Below are 20136 nucleotides of genomic sequence, written 5' to 3' on the forward strand. Positions count from 1 at the left end.
CCTTGTTTCATTCATGAAACTTAGTGTGGTCTTGGATAGATTAGAAACTATGGTTGCCAGGCCAGAATGGCTCTGTTCAGAATTCTCTGTCTGTTGCTGAGAAGATGATGGAAAAGGCTTGCTATTGCTAAACCTATTTCTTCTACCATTATTATTGAAGCCTTGTTGAGGCTTCTGTTGGTACTTCCATGAGAAATTTGGATGATTTCTCCATGAAGGATTATAGATGTTTCCATAGGGTTCTCCCATGTAATTCACCTCTGCCATTGCAGGGTTCTCAGGATCATAAGCTTCTTCTTCAGAAGATGCTTCTTTAGTACTGTTGGATGCAGCTTGCAATCCATTCAGACTCTGAGAAATCATATTGACTTGCTGAGTCAATATTTTGTTCTGAGCTAATATGGCATTCAGAGTATCAATTTCAAGAACTCCCTTCTTCTAAGGTGTCCCATTGTTCACAGGACTCCTCTCAGAGGTGTACATGAAATGGTTATTTGCAACCATTTCAATGAGTTCCTGAGCTTCTGCAGGGGTTTTTAGATGAAGTGATCCTTCTGCAGAATGGTCCAATGACATTTTTGACAACTCAGACAGACCATCATAGAATATACATATGATGCTCCATTCTGGAAGCTTGTCAGTAGGACACCTTTTGATCAATTGCTTATATCTTTCCCAAGCTTCATAGAGGGACTCATCTTCCTTCTGTCTGAAAGTTTGGATTTCCACTCTAAGCTTGCTCATCTTTTGAAGTGAAAAGAATTTGGCCAGGAAAGCATTGACCAGCTTTTCCCAAGAGTTTAGGCTTTCCTTAGGTTGTGAATCCAACCATGTTCTAGCTCTGTCTCTTACATCAAAAGGGAAAAGTATAAGCCTGTAGACCTCAGGATCAACTCTATTGGTCTTGACAGTGTCACAGTTTTGCAAGAATTCAGCTAAGAACTGATGAGGATCTTCTAATGGAAGTCCATAAAACTTGCAATTCTGTTGCATTAGAGAAACTAATTGAGGCTTAAGCTTAAAGTTGTTTGCTCCAATGGCAGGAATTGAGATGCTTCTTCCATAGAAATTGGAAGTTGGTGTAGTAAAATCACCAAGCACCTTCCTTGCATTGTTGTTGTTGGGTTCGGCCATAGCTGTTTTCTCTGTTTCGAAAATTTCAGTTAGGTCCTCTTCAGAGTATTGTGCTTTAGCTTCTCTTAGTTTCCTCTTAAGAGTCCTTTCAGGTTCAGGATCAGCTTCAACAAGAATGCCTTTATCCTTGTTCCTGCTCATATGAAAGAGAAGAGAACAAAGAAAATATGGAATCCTCTATGTCATAGTATAGAGATTCCTTTATGTGAGTAGACAAAGAGAAGAATAGAAGAATGAGAAGAGAAAAATTCGAACACAGAGAAGAAAAGGGGGTTCGAATTATGAGTAGAAGAGAAGTGTTAGTAGATAAATAAATAAATAGAGAGAGATGAGAGGGAAGATTTTCGAAAATAATTAAAAAGAGAAGGAAAATATTTTTGTTTTTATTTAAAAAAATCAGTTATAATTCGAAAATTAAAAAGAGAAACAAAATAAAATTTAAAAACTAATTAAATTATTTAATTAAAAAGATTTTTGAGAAAATGGTTGGTGATTTTCGAAAATCAGAGAGAGGAAAGTAGTTAGATAGTTTTTAAAAAAAGGATAAGAATTTTTTAAAATCAAACAAAAAGTCAAGTAGTTAATTGAAAAAGATTTGAAAATCAATTTTGAAAAGATAAGAAGTTAGAAAAGATTTTGAAATTAAGTTTTGAAAAAGATATGATTGAAATTTATTTTGAAAAAAATTTGAAAAAGAAATTTAAAAAGATTTGATTTTTGAAATTCAAGTTGATTACTTGACTAACAAGAAACAAAAAGATATGATTCTAAAATTAAAGATTGAACATTTCTTAATACGCAAGTAATAACTTAAAATTTTGAATCAATCACATTAATTGTTAGTAAAGATTTTGGAAAATATGAGATAAAAATAAGAAAAAGATTTTGAAAATCATTTTTTTTTTAAATTTCAAAAAAAATGAAAGAAAAATGAAAAAGATTTGATTTTTGAAAAGATTTTGAAAAGATAGGATTTTTAAATTGAAAATTTGACTTGACTCATAAGAAACAATTAAGTTTTTTTAAAAAAGTTTTGACTAAGTCAACTCAAATATTCGAAATTTATGAGAAGAACAAGGGAAAGATATTTTTTTATTTTTTAATTTTCAATGAGGAAAGAGAGAAACATCAAAATGACTCAAAACATGAAAATTATTAATCAAAACAAGAAAAATATGCAAGAACACTTTGAATGTCAAGATGAACACCAAGAACACTTTGAATGTCAAGATGAACATCAAGAACATGTTTTTGAAAATTTTTAAGAAAAGAAACACATGAAAGACACCAAACTTAGAAATTTTCAATGTTTAGACACTAACAAACTGAAATGCATATGAAAAACAAGAAAAGACACAAAATAAGAAAATGCAAAGATCAAATAAGGAAAACCATCAAGAACAACTTGAAGATTATGAAGAACACATGCACGAATTTTCGAAAATTTTAATAAAAATTAAAAATATGCAATTGACACCAAACTTAAAATTTGACACTCTACTCAAAGATGAAACACAAAATTTTTTGGTTTTTATGATTTTATAAAAAAAATTTTGTATTTTTTTTCGAAAATTAATTGGAAAAAGAGAAAATAAGGAATTCAAAATATCTTTAATTAGAATTCCAGGAATCATGCAATGTTAGCCTAAAATTCCGGTCCAGAAATTAGACATGGCTTACTAGCCAGCCAAGCTTTCAGTGAAAGCTCCGGTCCAAAACACTAAACATGGCCAATGGCCAGCCAAGCTTTAGCATATCATTACATTCAACAGCAAGATTGATAGAAATCAACAAGCTCTTGTGATGATAAGTTGAAACCTCGGTCCAAAAGATTGGACATGGTTTCACAGCCAGCCAGACTTCAACAAATCATCAGAAAACTCTAGAATTCATCCTTAAAAATTCTGAAGACATAGAATAATTTATTTTTTGAAAACTATATTATTATAAAAAAAATTTTGAATTTTTTTCGAAAATAAAAAGCTTAAAAATAAAATAAAATTACCTAATCTGAGCAACAAGATGAACCGTTAGTTGTCCAAACTCGAACAATCCCGGCAACGGCGCCAAAAACTTGGTACGCAAAATCGTGATTATTCATTCCCTGGCTACAGCGCCAAAAACTTGGTGTGGGAGAACGTGATCTCAAATCTTCTTCACAATTCCATGTAACTGACCAGCAAGTACAGTGGGTCGTCCAAGTAATAAACCTTACGTGAGTAAGGGTCAATCCCACGGAGATTGTCGGTTTGAAGCAAGCTATGGTCATCTTGTAAATCTTAGTCAGGCAGATTCAAATAATTATGAGGTTTTGATAATTAAAATATAAATAAAATATAAAATAAGATAGAAATACTTATGTAATTCATTGCTGGAATTTCAGATAAGCGTATGGAGATGCTTGTTGCTTCTGAATCTCTTCTTTCCTACTGTCTTCAATTAATAATTCATACTCCTTTCCATGGCAAGCTGTATGTTGGGGGATCACCGTTGTCAATGGCTACAATCCGTCCACTCAGTGAAAATGGTCCAAATGCGCTGTCACCGCACGGTTAATCATCTGTCGGTTCTCACTCATGTTGGAATATGATCCATTGATCCTTTTGCGTCTGTCACTATGCCCAACACTCGCGAGTTTGAAGCTCGTCACAGTCATCCCATCCCAGATCCTACTCAGAATACCACAGACAAGGTTTAGACTTTCCGGATCTCAAGAATGCTGCAATTGATTCTAGCTTATACCACGAAGACTCTGATCTCAAGGAATTGAAGGCTCTGTTGTCAGGAGAGGTAATCAAACGCATGGACCAGGAATCCAAGAGATATGCATTCAAGCTTGTTTTTATGTAGAACGGAAGTGTTTGTCAGGCACGCGTTCATAAGTGAGAATGGTGATGAGTGTCACTTGATCATCACATTCATCATGTTCTTGTGTGCGAATGAATATCTTAGAAGAAGAATAAGCTTGATTTGAATAGAAAAACAATAGTACTTTGCATTAATTCATGAGGAACAGTAGAGCTCCACACCTTAATCTATGGGGTGTAGAAACTCCACCGTTGAAAATACATAAGTGATAACGGTCCAGGCATGGCCGAATGGCCAGCCCCCAAAACGTGATCAAAGATGAAAAGATAGATTTCAAAATTATCCAAAGATGAGAAATAAATCACTAAAAGTAGTTTTTATACTAAACTAGTCACTAGGGTTTACAAAAAATGAGTAACTAAGTGCAGATAGTGCAGAAATCTACTTCCAGGGCCCACTTGGTGTGTGCTTGGGCTAAGCATTGAAGCTTTCACATGTAGAGACTCTTCTTCGAGTTAAACGCCAGCTTTGGTGCCAGTTTGGGTGTTTAACTCCAGCTTTTATGCCAGTTCTGGCGTTTAACGCCAGAATAGGGTAGAAAGTGGCCGTTCAAACGCAAGTTTGCGTTATCAAAACTCGGGCAAAATATGGACTATTATATATTGCTAGAAAGCCCAGGATGTCTACTTTCCAACGCAATTGAGAGCACACTAATTGGGTTTCTATAGCTCCAGAAAATCCATTTCGAGTGTAGGGAGGTCAGAATCCAACAGCATCTGCAGTCCTTTTTCAGCCTCTGAATCAAATTTTTGCTCAGGTCCCTCAATTTCAGCCAGAAAATAGCTGAAATCACAAAAAAATACACAAACTCATAGTAAAGTCCAGAAATGTGAATTTTGCTTGAAAACTAATAAAAATAAACTAAAAAGTAGCTAGATCCTACTAAAAACTACCTAAAAACAATGCCAAAAAGTGTATAAATTATCCGCTCATCACCCTGCTACTGGGTCAATCCTAGACAAGTGGTCAGCCACTTGATTTTCTGTGCCTTTTTTGTCTCTAATTTCTATATCAAACTCTTACAGGAGTAATACCAATCTTATAAGTTTGGGCTTAAAGTCATGCTTAGTGAGTAGATACTTTAGAGCGGCATGGTCAGTATAGATAATGACCTTAGATCCTACTAGGTAGGATATGAACTTATCAATGGCATAGACCACTACAAATAGCTCCTTTTCTATAGTAGTGTATTGATGACAAGTCATCTTAGGCTAGTTTCACAGGCCTTTTTCATTAGTTTTTACTTGGTTTTCATGCATTTTTAGGCAATAAGTAACTGTTTGAGTGATAATTTCATGCTTGTCTTAATTCAATCAAACATTGGTAATTTTGTGCATTTTCATTAGATTTCTTGCAAGATTTAGTTGATAATATGAATGATGCAATATTTGATGATTATACCAAGGCTTTGATGTAGTTGTTTGGTTGATGACAAGTGAAAAGATGAAGGAAAAGAAGCAGAAAATAAGCTCACAGGAAGAACTCTGGACATATTTTTGAAGTTTGAGCACACTTGGAGCTTTAGGCCACGCTTTAAAAGCGTGGCCCATGATTTAAACAAGGAGAGCGCTCTTGGCGCGAAAACGCTATGACGCGCACACGTACAGAATGCTTACGCGTCAGGGATGAATTTTTGAAGACCCACGCGTACGCGTGCATGACGCGTACGCGTGGAAGTGGTTGGCGCTCGTTTTCAAAGAGAGCGCTACGTTCAGTGAATCAGCATTTTCAAGCAAATCAAAATTTGGAATGGAAGTATAGCCATCGACATGTATGCGTGCGTGACGCGTACGCATGGGTGTGACTTACCTGAAGAAGGACGCGCAAGTGTGGGCTGAGCGGCAGCGTGGAAGTGGCATGTTTGAAGACCCACGCGTACGCGTAAGTGACGCGTACGCGTGGGAAGCGCTCAATTGAAGAATCTTACGATCATTTAGAGAACGCTACAAGGGACCCGTACGCGTGGGTGACGCGTACACGTCGATGTGCCAGATTGCCAAAGCACGCGTACGCGTGGATGAATGAACGCTGCACTCAATTTGAAAACACTCCGTTCCCTGGAAGTGAAACTCTGGCTCAATTAATCTGATTCAAAGCCCATCGAAAACACCAAAGCAAGCAGAGCCCATTGACATCACTCAAAGGCACAAGAAACAATTAGAATAGGAATTTTATTTGAGTTTTAATTTGTTTTCAATTTCAATTTCATTTGTAATTTAGGAATACCTATAAAAAAGCTTTAGTTCTGTTAGAATAGGATCACGCACAGTAGGAGTAGGAGTAGAATAGAAAGCTCAGGCTGGAGGATTAGAGACTCCAGATTTCTCTTGGAGGATTAGAGACTCCAGAGAGCTTAGCATATGTGATACACTTGTATTTTTCTGCACTATTACATTTCAGTATTCAATTTGGCTTATAAAATTTCAGTTTCTGATAATTCTCTTCTGCAAATTTACTTTTTGCAACTTTACATTTTAGTTTGCTGTGATCTGAATTTACTTTTCATGCAATTTAAATCTTCTGCAATTGTTTTGAGTTCTGATTTACTGCTTTCTTTAATTTCTCTGCACCCAATTCTCTTTACATTTGCTGCAATTTACATTTCTTGCTATTTAAGATTCTGTCAATTTACTTTCTGCAATTTAAATTCATTGCAATTTATTTTCTGCTAGTTTAATTTCACCCAATTCACAACTGATAGCTTGACTAAACTAATCACCTTACTAAAGTTGTTTGATCCATCAATCCCTGTGGGATCAACCTCACTCATGTGAGTCATTATTACTTGATGCGACCCGGTACACTTGCCGGTGAGTTTTGTGTGGAATCATTTTTCCCTCATCAAGTTTTTGGCGCCGTTGCCGGGGATTGATAAAGATTGACAATGATTAAGTAGGGTGATAATCTAGATTAAGCATTTTTTCTTTGTTTTTCTTAAGCATACTGATAAACCCCAATTTTTTGGTTTATCTTGTGCTTAATTTGGGGAATTTTATCAACTTTTCTCACATTTATTCAATGAAATAGCATGGTTTTGTAATTCTCCCTTGATTTGTGCTTAAATGTGAAAATATGCTTTTTTAGGCCATAAAATAGCTAAATTTAATCCACTTTAATTCAATTCGATGCCTTGATATGTTTGTTAAGTGATTTTAGGTTTAGAGGGCAAGTATTGGATGGAAGAAGTGAGGAGAAAAGCATGCAAAGTGGGAGAACTCATGAAGAAATGAAAGAACCGTAAAGCTGTCAAGCCTGCCCTCTTCACACTCAATCGACCATAACATGAGCTACAGAGGTCCAAATGAGGCGGTTTTAGTTGCATTAGAAAGCTAACATCCGGGGCTTCGAAATGATATAAAATTTTGCATATGTTGCTTTGCGTTCAGGGGCACACATGCGCCATGTATGCGTGCGCGCCGATGCTGCACATGGCGCATTAAAAGTGAAATCGTGGCCAGCGATTTGTAGCTCATTATGGGTCCAATCCAACTCATTTCTAATGCTATTGAACCCAAGGATTGAGGGGGGGGGAGAATGAATCAAGTAGTCATAGTTTAGTTTTCATCATGTTTTAAGTAGAATTCTAGAGAGAGAAGCTCTCCATTCTCTCTAGAATTTAGGGTAGTTTAAGTTTAATTTTCTTAAATCCCACTTTTAATCCTTGTTTTGATTTAGCTTTCTCTCTTAATTTCTTGTTATTATATCTTAATCTTCTTAGTTTATCTTGTTCATTTCCTTTATTTTGTTACTTTCATGCTTATGAACCCTTGTTGGATCTTAATTTTTTTTAATGCAAATTTATGTTTCCATGTCTCTTTTATGTTGATTTTGATTGTTATTATTGATTTCTTGTTCATGATAGTTATGGGTTCTTTTAATTCTTGCATTTTATGATGTTTATTTTTCTTATTTGGGTAGTTTGTTAAAATGTTTCTTCTAGTTTTTTGAGTAGTTTTCTTTACTCTTGGTCTAGGCTAAGGGAATTGAGTGACCTTGAGTCATTGGGTCTCAATGATTTTGGGATTTGAGAACCCTTGGTGATCAATTTGATACTCATTGACACCAACCCACTACTAATCTAATTAGTAAATAGGTTGGAACTTATGGGTTGATGTGATCAAACCTATTTGACGTACTTCTAGCTTAGGAGTAGATATTACGTACTTAAAGCTTTTGAAAGTAGACTTAATAGGTTGGCCTCTCACAATTATCAATATTTGGTATGTAGACAAGGATGGTGATCTCAATTACCTATGTCTAGCCAAGAGTTCTTTTCCATTTCTTTTGTTAGTTTATTGTTCAATTACTTCTCTTGCCATTTAATTTCTTGCCCTCTTACTAATCAAAATCCCCTTTTACTCCTTCATAGCCAATAGGCATACACTTCATTGCAATTCCTTGTGAGACGATTCGGAGTTTAAATACTTCGGTTAATTCTTATTTGGGGTTTGTACTTGTGACAAAACCAAAATTTTTGATTGGGAGGATTGTTTGTTGGTGTAGAACTATACTTGCAACGAAAATTCATTTTGTGTGAAATTCTATACCGACACGACAATTTTCTCTCATCACATACTAAATATTTGAGGTTTTGTTTAATCTAACCTTAACCTCACTCTAGCAGTAGAATTATTTGTTTTTGGTTTCTGGTTTTGTGTGTGTTTTATGCCAGGAGGAAAAAGAGGTGAGTCAACCTCCTTTGATTCTGAGCTAGAGAGAACATTTTTGAGATTGAGATGAGAAGCAAGAGGGAAGGGAGTTGTCGGAGAAGAAGACACAGAAGATGAAAACCAAGAGATGGAGGGAAATATCCCTAATTTAAGGCACTGTGGGAGTAGCATACTCACTCCAAATGTTCATGCAAATAACTTTGAGTTGAAGTCTCAACTCATTACTCTGGTGCAGAATAATTGTTCCTACGGAGGAGGTCCACTTGAAGATCCAAACCAGCACTTATCCATCTTCCTAAGGATTTGTAAAACTGTCAAAACAAATGGTGTGCATCCTGACATCTATAAGCTGCTGCTGTTTCCATTTTTCCTGAGAGACAAGGCTTCTCAATGGCTAGAAACATTCCCCAAGGAGAGCATCAATAATTGGGAAGATCTAGTGAGCAAATTCCCAGCCAAGTTCTATCCACCCCAAAGAATCATCAGACTGAAGACAGAGGTACAAACATTCACTCAAATGGATGGAGAGTCACTGTATGATGCCTGGGAGAGATACAAGGCCTTAATCAGAAAGTGCCCACCAGAGATGTTCATTGAATGGGATAGACTTCAAAACTTCTATGAAGGATTGACACTGAGAGCTTAAGAGGCCCTTAACTATTCAGCAAGAGGCTCTCTTGAATTTCCTTTAGAATTTTAGAATTGAGATCAGATCTGAGTTTTCTTTTCTGTTTTGTTTTCTCTCGTCTGTAACATTTACCTCCTGTTTTGGGTCTTTTGACTTTGGATTGAAGAATTCTTCTGAATTCCTGCATCTTGGAGTTCTCTTTTACTTTTCTTTTGATAGTTTTATAAGTTGGAGATCTGATCATAGTTTACTTCTTGTTTTACTTTATTTTGCAACTTCTTCATTTCTGTTTTATTGAGAGAGCAATTGAGATCTTAGTTTTCTGTCTATTTTGTTATTTTACTGCAATTGTCAATTTTTCTTTTAGGATTTTAAAGTTGATCTAAGTTTTCATTCTGTTTTGATTCTTCTGCAATTTTACATTTCTGTTTTGGTACTGAAATCCTAATTTGAATTTCTTCATCTGAGAGTTCTTTAGTTTACTACACTTTACATTTTCCAGTTCTATTTTGATTCCCAGCACACAAATTCCTTTACTCTTCATGCAATTTAAGTTTCCTATCAATTTAGATTTAGCAATTTAAATTACTTGCACTTTAAGTTTCAGTTATTTACCTCTTCTTACAATTTAAGTTTTAGCTCTTTTAATTTCTTACACTTTAAGTTTCTGCAATTTACTTCTTCTGCAATTTAAGATTCGGCCAATTTACTTTCTGCATTTTATTTTCATGCAATTTATAGCCTGTTAATCAAAATTTCACCAAATTCATCAAATATTCGCTTAACTAAATTCATCACCATACTAAAGTTGCTCAATCCATTAATCCCTGTGGGATCGACCTCACTCATGTGAGTCATTATTACTTGATGCGACCCGGTACACTTGCCGGTGAGTTTTGTGTGGAATCATTTTTCCCTAATCATGTATTTTTCCTGTGCATCATTTAATACGCGACTAGCATAATAAATAACATACAGAAGCTTGTCATGTCTCTGCCCTAGGACTACGCCAATTGCATCATCACTGGCATCACACATTAGCTCAAAAGGTAAGTTCCAGTTGGGTGCAAAGATGATAGGAGCAGTGACAAGCTTGGCTTTCAGGGTTTCAAAAGCATGCAAGCATTCTTGGTCAAAAACGAATGGAACTTCAATGGCCAACAGATTACACAAGGATTTTGCAATTTTAGAGAAATCTTTTATGAACCTCCTGTAAAATCCTGCATGTCCTAGAAAACTTCTGATTGCCTTGACATTAGTAGGTGGAGGTAAGCGTTCTATTACTTCCACCTTAGCTTGATCCACTTCTATCCCTTTGTTTGAGATCCGATGCCCAAGAACAATGCCTTTAGCCACCATGAAGTGGCATTTCTCCCAGTTTAAAACTAGGTTTGTTTCTTGGTATCTTTTCAGAACTAGGGTCAGATGATCAAGGCAGGAGTCAAATGAGTGTCCAAAAATAGAGAAGTCATCCATGAATACTTCAAGGAACTTCTTTACTATATCAGAGAAGATGGATAACATACATCTCTAAAAGGTGGCAGGTGCATTGCACAGGCCAAATGGCATTCGCCTGTAGGCAAAAATGCCAGATGGGCATATGAATGTTATTTTCTCTTGATTCTGTGGATCTACTGCTATTTGATTATACCCGGAATATCCATCAAGGAAATAATAAAAAGCATGATCTGATAGTCTTTCTAGCATCTGTTCAATGAATGATAAAGGAAAATGATCCTTTTTGGTGGCGTCATTGAGTCTTTTATAATCAATACACATACACCACCCTGTAACTGTCCTTTTTGGGATTAGTTCATTCTTTTCATTAAGAACCACTGTCATGCCTCCCTTCGTTGGAACAACCTGGACAGAGCTCACCTAGGGGCTATCATAAATGGGATAAATAATCCCAGCCTCCCAGAGCTTAGTGACTTCCTTCTGCACTACTTCCTTTATATCCGAATTCAATCGCCTCTGTGGTTGTACCACAGGTTTGGCATTATCCTCCAGCAAGATTTTTTCCATGCATCGGGCTGGGCTAATGCCCTTAAGGTCACTTATGGTCCACCCAAGGGCGGTCCTATGTGTTTTGAGCACTTTAATTAGTGCTTCTTCTTCCTGTGGCTCTAATGCAGAGATTATGATCACAGGATAAGTATCTCCATCTCCTAGAAATGCACATTTCAAGGAGGAATGTAATGGCTTAAGCTTAAACTTTGGAGGCTTTTCCTTTTCCTCAGAGGTTCCTAGAGGTTCCTCTGTATCAGGCTGGATATTATCAAGGATATCATTCAGCCCTTCCTTGAGGCTTTCGGCCATGTTGACCTCTTCCACCAGGGAATCAATGAGGTCAATGCTCATGCATTCCTCAGGGATGTTTGGATGCTGTATAGCTTTGACAGCATTCAGTACAAACTTTTCCTCATTGACTCTTAGGGTTACTTCCCCTTTTTCAACATCAATGAGGGTCCGTCCTGTAACTAGAAAGGGTCTCCCTTGGATAAGGGATGCACTCTTGTGCCCTTCCATGTCCAACACCACAAAGTCAGTGGGAAAAGCAAAGGATCCAACCCTGAAAATCATCTCTTCAATTACTCCTGATGGTATCTTAATAGAACCATCAGCAAGTTGAAGGCATATGCGGGTTGGTTTGACTTCATCAGTCAAACAAAGCTTCTTTATTAATGAAGCAGGTATTAGGTTGATACTTGCTCTAAGGTCACATAGAGTTGTCCTTGTACAAGCATCACCTAGAGTGCATGGTATCATAAAGCTTCCAAGATCCTTAAGCTTCTCTGATAAGCTATTTTAAATGATTGCACTGCACTTTTCAGTGAGGAGGACTGTTTGTGTCTCTCTCCAATCCTTCTTATGACTCAAGATGTCCTTCATGAACTTAGCATAAGAAGGTATCTATTCAAGAGCCTCTGCAAAAGGGATCTTAATCTCTAATGTTCTAAGGTAATATGCAAAGCGGGCAAATTGTTTATCCTTTTTCTCTTGACAGAGTTTCTGAGGAAATAGTATCTTAGCCTTATACTCATCAACCTTGGTTGATGAAGACCGAGTGCCATGTGTGTTGGACGGGGGTTACTAGCTTTCTTAGGAGGGTTGTTATCAGTCTGTGACTGACCTTCATTTCTTGGGCATTCAACACCCATGCTGCTGCCCTCTTTCTGGCATTTGACAGCAGGGGCATCACTCCCTTGTGGGCGTTCGACACCCAGGGTGCCACCTCCCTAGCGTTTGAACGCCCAAAGTTATCCTGTGCAGAGACCTGGTTATCCTCTTCCAGTTGTTCTTTTCCCTTTTTATTGTATTGAGGTTGGGTGTTTAAGGATTTCCCACTTCTCTGTTGAATAGCCTGGGATTCCTCTGTTATCTGCTTAGATAACTGCTGCCTTATTTGACTCAGCTGGGCTTCTATATTTCTGTTAGAAGCCTGAGTTTTTCGTAAAGCCTCTTGCAGTTCCAGTAATTGCTGGGCAAGGGCGTGCAACTGATGAGTCCATGGGCCATCCTATTTTGGAGGGTTAGGTTCGGTAGATACTGCCTTAACCTCTCCTTTTATGGAAGTCTCAGTAGCTGAGTACAGATGCTGATTAATAGCAACTATCTCAATAAGCTCTTGAGCTTCTTCGATGGTCTTTCTCATGTGTATAGAACCACCAGCAGAGTGTTCCAAAGACATTCTAGCCATGTTTGAAAGTCCATAGTAGAAGATGCCTAACTGTACCCATTCTGAAAACATTTTAGTGGGACATTTTCTTAGCATCCGTTTATATCTCTCCCAAGCATCATAAAGAGATTCATTGTCTCCTTGTCTGAAGCCTTGGATGTCTAGCCTCAACTGGGTCATCTTTCTTAGAGGGAAGTATTGGTTTAAAAACTTGTCTACTAATTGTTTCCAAGTTTTCAAGCTAGATTTAAAACCTTTTTGCTTGATCCTTTACAGCAAAAGAAAAGAGAAATAATCTGTAGACATCTTGGTCTACTCCCTCACTGTGTACTGTGTCAGCAATCTTTAAGAAATCTGCCAGGAACTCTGTAGATTCTTCCTGAAGAAGCACAGAATACTCGCAGTTTTGCTGTACTAGAGTGATAAGTTGAGGGTTTAGTTCAAAGCTACTTGCTCTGATATGAGGTATGCTGATACTTCTTCCATAGAAGTCAACAGTGGGATTTGTATAAGATCCCAGAGTTCTTCTGAACTCTTCATTCTCAATTGGGTTCATGATTGAGAAAGGTAGAAGAGGAGAAAGAGGGATGAAGATAGAAGGAATAGAAGAAGAGATAGAAGTAGAAAAGAGAAACAAGAATTAAAATATTTTTGTTTTTAATTTATTTATTTATTAATTTTAAAAAGAAAATTAAGTAATTAAAAGGAATGAAATTCGGAAAAGAAGAAATAAGAGTAAAAGAGGAGATTTCGAAAATCAGGAGAGAGAAGAATTAGTTAGGAAGTTTGAAAAAGAAGAGAGAGAAGGTAAGTAATTAATTAAGAAAAGATTTGAAATTTGAAAATTTAAATTTAAATTTTGAAATTTTAAAATTTTGAATTTTGAAAAAGTCAATAAGATAAGATAGAAATTTGAAAAAAAGACTTGATTTTTTGAAAAGGTTTAATTTTGAAAATTGAATTTTGAAAATTAAAATATTGAATTTTGAATTTGATACTTGAAATTTAAAATGTTGAACTTTGGAAATTTTGAAAGTTGAAATTTGAATTTTGAAATGAAATAAGATAGGATTTTTGAGAAAGATATGATTTTTGAAAAAGATAAGATTTTTAATTTTGAAAAGATTTGATTTTTGAAAATTGAAAACTAAGATAATTTAAGATGAAAAATTAAAAATCAAAATCTGAAGAAGAAACAGTAATACTTTTATTAATTCATAGGACTCAGCAGGGCTCCTTCCCTCAACCTAGGAGGTATAGAAACTCATACTGAAAGGAAATACAATATAAAATGTGTAAAGTGGCTGAAGATGGTAAAAATGTTCGAATAACATGAATCAAATCCCTTAAATACTAAACTAATGACTAGTAAGGGTAAAACAGTCTTTTTAGTGCTAAAATCCACTTCTGAGGCCCACTTGGTGAGTGTTTGGGCTGAGCTTTGATGAGATCCACGTGCTAGGAGGCCTCTAGGGCGTTGAACACTTGCTAGGGGGTCCTCTCTGGGCATTTGGACGCTGGCCTTTGCTCCTTGGGCGCTGGATGCCTAGAAGGGGGCAGGAGGCTGGCGTTGGATGCCAGTTTTGGGCCTTCTAATCCGAAGCAAAGTATGGACTATTATACATTGCTGGAAAGCTCTGAAATTTAGATTTTCATAGCCATTGACACTACAAGAAACATCGTTAAAATCGACAGAAAATTCAATGGCTAAGCCATCGATAATATTAAAAATCGACGGCAAAATGGACGGTGGAGGTGGTCGCTATTAAGCTTATCAATTTTTCAAAATTCGAATAAAATCGACGGCTTGCCTAGCCGTCAATAATAATTTAATAAAATTGACACCATTTTCGTCTATAATATGAGTTTGATAACTTTACCTTCTTACTAAAATCGACAACGTTGCCGTCGATATTATTATATAAAATCGACGCCTTTCTTGTCGATATTTGATTCAATAAAATTGACAACATTGCCATCGATATTATTATTAAAAATCAACGCCATTTCTGTTGATATTTGATTCAATAAAATCGACACAATTGCTGTTGATTTAATTATTTAGATACCGACAAATTCTTTATCTATATTTTGTTTTTTTGTCTATTTTAAATTTAAAAAGTGACAACGTTACCGTCGATTTTATTAGCTATATTTTTTAATTATTTTTTTATTTAAAAAATAGTAAACAATTAATATAGATAAACTTTTAAATATAGAAATAAAGTTTATATAGAATATTAGATAACAAGACAAATAAACTTTTAAATATAAAAACAAATGTATGTGCTCATAACAGCGAGAAAACTGTATCTTGACAGGAAATTAGAGACTAGTCTCTGCATGTCAACCATAAATTACAACAATAATTCAGATATGTTCACAACTGATCTCTCTCTCTCTCTATTTCTCTTTCTCTCTCTCTCTCTCTCTCTCTCTCTCTCTATCTATCTATCTACTTCACCACATTGAAGCATATCTTGCTAACATAGATAAAAGGTCTTCCAGAAATTTAAAGAATGAACTAAACCTATATCTCTTTAGGAAATGTGGCACTGAATAGCATAATTTGTCCTACACCTGGAGGGGGCATATCCATTTGTTCAACAATCTTTCTTATTTGTGGCTCAAAACCCATATCTAGCATCCTATCTGCCTCATCTAGTGAAAGATATCTGATCATCTAAAGTGAAACTCTAGCTCTCTCCAGCAAATCTACCAGTCTTCCAAGAGTTGCGACGAGAATGTCCACCCCCTTCTCAAGATCTCGTAGCTGGAAAATTCATAACTTATTAGTGAGATATATATATCAGATACTAAAGGTTCATACTGCCATTGATAAGTAAGATATTACATTATGGGCTATTGATAAACCCATATTTCATGAGTTCATTTGTGCTTAATTTGAGTGATTTATACAATCCTTCACCTACTTATTCACATTAATTGCATGGTTTTACTCTCCCTTCCTTATTATGTGATGTAAATGAAAAACATGTTTTCTAAGCTTTAAAATTAATTATTTTAATTACCTTTATTTCCATTCGATGCCGTGATTAGTGTGTTAAGTAGTTTCAGATTTTCTAAGGCAGAATGACTTAAAGGATGAAAAAGGAAACATACTAAAATGGAAGGAGAAAGCAAAACGGAGCTTTAAGGAAACTGGTATCCACGTGATCGCATGGATGACGCAATCGCGTGCCAAGCACGAATCAGCAGCGATGCGGCCGCATGACTGACGCGACCGCGCGCCTTAAGCAGAAAGCACATGACGCGATCGCATGACTGACGCGATCGCGTGGCAAGGAAAAGCTCCGAATGATGCGACCGCGTGACGCACGCAGACGTGTGACAGAGGCCACGCACCGGAAATTACAAAATACGCCCCCAGTGAATTCTGAAGCCCTTTTTGGCCCAGATCCAAGTACAGACAGCATAGACCAGAGGTTATAAAGTGTGGGAATGCTCCCATTCAAAGAGAGCTCGCCAATTTCTAGTTTTCATGATTTAGATTTAGTTTAGAGAGAGATTCTCTCTCTCTTAGGATTTAGGACTTCTTCTTGTTTTGGGAGTAACTCTGGATCCAGGTTTGAATGTTCTTTTAATTTAGTTTTACTTTTATTTATTTATCCCAACATTTGAATTGATTATTATAATTTGATTTATGAGTTATTCCATGTTACAGATCTCTATTTGAATTAATGATATTTGAGGTATTTTCAGTTTATGATTATTCTCTTTGAATTAAGTTGCCATTGCTTCCCATCTAAGGACACCTTTATTATTCCAGCAATTTACTTTTTCCCCTTTTGGTCTTGGTTAAGAATTCAGTAACTCAACAGTTATTAAACTCAACGTAATTGATAATCGTTATTTTGCTAATTGAGCTGAACATAAATAATCCCAACCTTTTCTTAGGAAATAATTAGGATTCAAAGGTCAATTTAATTAGTCCCTTGACTTTCCTTTGCCCTGGCAAAGGTTGACCAAGTGGAATTAAAATACAACTTTCATTATTGTTGAGAGGGATAACTAAGTTGGACTTCTAATTTCCCCTATCTTGCCAAAAGTTGTTTTACAGTTATTATTTATTTTTAATTGCCATTTAATTCACTCGCCATTTAAATTACATGCTTCTCACCTTCTAAATCCCGATTACAACCTTTATAACCAATAATAAGAACATACTTCCTCGCAGTTCCTTGAGAAGACGACCCGAGGTTTGAATACTCGGTTAACAATTTTTAAGGGGTTTGTTACTTGTGACAACCAAAACGTTTGTACAAAGGGATTTTTGTCGGTTTAGAGAATATATCTACAACGCGACTGTTTTTATGACATTCTTTACTGGCAAAAACCCTAACGTCAAAAATGGCGCCGTTGCCGGGGAACTGCTAACGTGTGCCTTATTATTGGTTATTGTAAATATTTTTCTTTTGCTTGTTTATTTATTTTTGTTTTTCCTTTTTATCTTTAATTGCTACTATGAACTCTCACCCCTCTCGCTTTAAGTTTGGTTCTAATATTGTTAAAGGAAATAGAAGTTACAACAGGAATGTGCATCAAGGTCAGACCATTCAAGGATGGATGGAACCAAGAGGATTTAATCAACCCTTTTGGCAGCAACACCCTCCGAGATATCCTGGACAAAGACCATTCTACCGTGCATACCCAGCTGAAAGACATGGTGGACAACCTTGTAACTACCAACAAGCCCCACCCCGTGCATATGAACCATCCTTTCAACATAACCTTGAACCACCACACTCACAAGCTTCTCTTCACCATTCGCCATCATATGATCCTTCCTTACCCCAATACCAATCCAATCGTTCCCAATCATCACCACTTTCCTTTGTATCATGTCCAAGTCCGGCAAACCGCGAAGCAGAGGATCGCCTAAAAGAAACAGTAATTAAATTTCAAACAACCATTCAACAACTGGAGCAAGCACTAATTCAATGGGCCACTAGGCGCTCAAATATACAAGGATCAACCACAGCTTCAGGTAGACAGCCCGATGAAGAGCGTAGCATGAAAGAAATACTAGAGACTCCAGTGGACAAGACAGAGAATGAATTCATACTAGAACAAGTGGAAGAAGCTGTCATTGTTCAAGAAGAAGAATTGGTTGAAGATCTAGGAGATGCTGAACTTCCTTGGGAATCCAGAATTGAGGAAAACTCCGTCCAAGATGCTACAGTTGATGCTAAAGAGGATACCGTACAATTTCCAAGGCAAGTCATTTACGAAGAATCAGACGGAATAATCCAAGAAGCAAATTTCCTTGATGATGATAGTCACAAGTCTAGTTCTCCTAGTGATGAACTTGCGTCCGCAAGTGAATTCTCTGAGATCGAAGGATTTTCCCCAAGTGAATATGAAGATGATGCGGAGGTAGATTTCTCTCAACCTCCAATCTATGACTCGAGTGATGAGGAAGACATAGAGGACTTTGACCAGGATACAGATACAACTGAAGATCTTTGCGAGGAAGTGGAAGAATTCACAGAAGAGCACAAGGAAACGGAACTTGCAGAACCACCAAAAACACCAATTCCAAGGCCATTACCACCTAATACAAGCTTCAAGTGGGTACAATCCTTAACTTATAGCTTTACTTATTCACTTGAATATGGTTTGCTTGAAACAAATGGCCAACATAGAGCTCTCTGCGGCTTTAAGAGTAAGAGGGAATTGGCTCGTACTCAGAACTGGTGCACCAGGTTCAATAAGGTTCCGCGCTTCACCTCGAAGTACACGAATTGGTATCATGCTCAATTGCATGGATCATGGAGAACGTTTGGTTACCACGGTGAGATTCTACTTTTTAAACCGCCCGGATGGAGACATGTAGACCAAGACGGAGGCGGATTTAAACGCAAGGCTTGGAATCCTGAGGTTTATTCTGACATTTATTACCCCAGGAGCCTAAAAATTTGTTTGAAGCTGCTCCGAAGCTTCACATGCTTAGTTTGGGAACCCGGAGGCTATTGGCATTCCAAGCACTGGTGGAGATTTTTGGACGAATTTAAACATAAACCACTATAACAGGATACTCCTCAAATGTCCAACTTAAGGACTTTAACTAAAAGTGCTAGGTGGGAGACAACCCACCACGGTATGGTCGCTTCTTTTTCAATTTATTTCTTGTTAATTGCTTTCATTTTTCCTTTTTCATTTTAATTTATTAAACCTGGAATCATGCATAAGCATTCATGATAGTCATTGCATTCTGCATTTTTCATGCATATAAAAAAAAAACAAGGGGTGCACGATGCGACCGCATGCCCTACGCGGCCGCGTGATATATATATCGGCGTAAGGATCCAACGAACAGAAAGTTAGGTTGGAATCATGCGGCCCTTGTGCGTTTCGCACAAATTGGCCCACGCGATCGCATGCCCCATGCGATCGCATCACTTGCACAATATCAATCCCACGCGACCGCGTGAGCGACGCGATCGCGTCGCATGGATTGCATATCACCCCAAAAGGAGACAGAGAGTTGCGCTGAAACGGCGCTGGAGTCGTGCGTTTAGCACGAACTCCATCAACGCAATCGCGCAACCCATGCGATCGCGTCACCCCTATTACCCCTCTCCACCACTGCCAACCGCGAGCACCGCCCAGCCACCGCCGGCCGTCCAGCCGCGCCCCCTCTCCGCCACCCACCCCCTTCAGCCAGCAACAACCACCGCCCTCCCTTCCCCTACCCCCTTCCTCTCTCACTAACCCTATTACCTCCCTCCGCTACTGCCCCCTCAGCCGCCACCGCGACGCCGTCCACCACCACCGCGCCGGACGCCGCCGCAGCCACCTTCTTCCCAGTTCCACCCCCTTTCGCTTACCAGGTTCCGCAACACGCAACCCTTTTTATCCGTTCGTCACTTTTCTGTCTTTTTTATTCCATTTATGTTCATGATTAGGATAGCTAGACTTGCATGTTGTAGTGGATTTTTAGGTTGTTAGGTAGCTTAGGCTGTGGTTAGTGGATCTAGGTCTGTTTACTTGCACTGTTCATACTTTTGTTTTATCCTATGTGCAAATCTGTTGCTGCTATAATCATGATTCATATGCTACTTTCTTGTATGTTGCTGCTGTTTACATTGAGTTTTTATGTTTATTTTATATCTATGTACATGCAGCTTGATCTT

General features: G+C 37.4%; 1 non-coding gene across 1 annotated transcript; it reads left to right on the plus strand.

Annotated features, from left to right (window-relative positions):
- Positions 1-630: 630 nt before the first annotated feature.
- Positions 631-738, plus strand: LOC148568220 (small nucleolar RNA R71). Its single transcript, XR_015881629.1, has one exon. It is a non-coding gene; the product is annotated as a small nucleolar RNA R71 (small nucleolar RNA).
- The last annotated feature ends 19398 nt before the right edge of the window (positions 739-20136 follow it).

Source organism: Arachis ipaensis, chromosome B4 (assembly GCF_059453495.1).
Source record: "Arachis ipaensis isolate K30076 ecotype BB chromosome B4, ASM5945349v1, whole genome shotgun sequence".
In the NCBI taxonomy this organism is placed as follows: domain Eukaryota; kingdom Viridiplantae; phylum Streptophyta; class Magnoliopsida; order Fabales; family Fabaceae; genus Arachis; species Arachis ipaensis.